General features: G+C 30.3%; 1 long non-coding RNA gene across 1 annotated transcript; it reads left to right on the top strand.

The window, feature by feature from the left end:
* Positions 1 to 227: 227 nt before the first annotated feature.
* Positions 228 to 1,522, top strand: LOC127149048 (uncharacterized). The gene is made up of 3 exons (XR_007820273.1): positions 228 to 332; positions 586 to 728; positions 1,502 to 1,522. It is a non-coding gene; the product is annotated as an uncharacterized LOC127149048 (long non-coding RNA).
* Positions 1,523 to 1,951: the final 429 nt, after the last annotated feature.

Below are 1,951 nucleotides of genomic sequence, written 5' to 3'. Positions count from 1 at the left end.
CGTATTAAATGAGGAAAAGAAAAGAATGGTCCCCTTACAGTAAACTTTGGACTCTGATTAAGGTGTTGGTTGAGGATAAAAAGAGGATTTCTCAGCAAATTTGATTTGAATGTAAGTTTCATTTTGCATATGCTGTATATAAATTAATTAAAGTAATTTAATATTGTTGAATAGCCTCTAAGAATGTAATATGTTCATATACTTTGAAAATTTTAGGTAAAGGAATATGAGAAGGCTTTGGTTGAACGTGGACAGTGCGATGTTCCAAACTTGGTTCATAATAAACAGCCCATTTTTGGAATGACACCACCAATTCCTTCTTTATCTTTCGGGTATATTCCTCTTTCTCTCTTTCAACTGAAAAATCTTTTCTCCTCACGTTCATAGATACGTACTATAGCTTGTATTGATTCAGCTATATCATAATTTCATCGTTAGAAGAAAGAAGCTGTCATTAGTTATTTTGAAGGATAATTGAGATACTAAGGAGTACTAAGTTGGTATGATGAATTGTTTCTTTTTTTATATACTGATTTACTTTTATTTCTGTATTTTTTTTCCTTTTTGAAAAATTGAAAATATTAGAAAAGAAGATGAATATTTTGTGGAGGAAGATGGGTGGACTCAGATTTTGTCCCAACTTCAAATTAGTTCAAAGGAACAACCCTGCTCTTCTCTTTTCTTCATTCTCTACCACTCGGGCTTCTTACAACACTCTCGTCTCTGAGGTACCATTTTTCTTTCACTTTCCTCCTTTTCATTTGTTTCTTTTTTATGTGGGCTATGACATTACTGCAAGTTTGATAGGTTGAAGTTGCGAGTTTAATTGAAAGGGATCTCTATGGGTGAAGTTGCGAGTTTAATTGAAAGGGATCTCTGGATTCAAATTTGTAATCTCATTGAAAGGGAGCGTTAGTCTTATATTCCACAAAAAACCAACTTCCTTATATAATCTAACTAAATGGTACTCAATACTGGGTTGTGTTTTTTCTTTTGGATTTTTCTGCTACTATTGTTGGACGAGCTGTTATGGGTGATGCTAAAGTGGCAATGCAGACTCGGAGTACTAGTGGTAACTTTGTTATTGCTGATGTTGCAATTTCTTTAATTTTTATGTTAACTTTGAACTTTGAAGTTACTAAACTTTGAGTTTAATTCATTTGCAATGTCTTTAATTTCTATAAGTTAATTTTGGACATTGGAGTCAGTAAAATTTGGGTTTAGTTCATCTGCAATGTCTTTAATCTCTATATGTTAATTTTAGACTTTGGAGTTAGTTAATTTTGGGTTTAATTAGTTTGCAATTTCTTTAATTTCTATGTTCATTTTGGACTTTTGGAGTTACATATATAGGATCACGTTATATTTCGAGTTCTTTTTTCTACCTAATCTCCTTATTTTGATGTGATTAATAAGTGAATTTAACTACTTATTAAATGCATATATTCTACCTCAATGTTTAAATACCTCACGTTTAGCTTTGTTTTGGTATTGTTTGTAGAATGATTGAAGTTATATGGGGTTGAAAACTGAGCAATTGTGTAGATAGCCAGACGATCATTGAAGGTTGAAGATTGAAGATTGAGAAGACGTTTAAAATTTTTCTTATTTACGTCTTGTATTAGGATCTTTTTTCATATACTGTTGTAGAATATATATATAAACACAATATTAAGTTTTCATTTTGTGTATACAAATGTAAAAGATAAATATTATAGTTTCTAAAATAATATTTATTGATTCGTTGGAGTGAGAAAATATATTTATCTATATGGATTCAATGTTGGTTTATAAAAAATGGACAATAATACAAGAATTAAATAAATATAAATTTCTAAAAATGGACAACAAGTCTTTAATGTCGGTTTTAAAACGACATCATAGCCCAATCGACATTAAAGGGCTTCAATAACACTATCAAAGATGTCGGTTTAAAACCGACATTAAAGCT

The sequence above is a fragment of the Cucumis melo genome, chromosome 4, assembly GCF_025177605.1.
Source record: "Cucumis melo cultivar AY chromosome 4, USDA_Cmelo_AY_1.0, whole genome shotgun sequence".
NCBI classification, from domain to species: domain Eukaryota; kingdom Viridiplantae; phylum Streptophyta; class Magnoliopsida; order Cucurbitales; family Cucurbitaceae; genus Cucumis; species Cucumis melo.
This window is presented reverse-complemented; position numbering and strand designations above follow the sequence as displayed.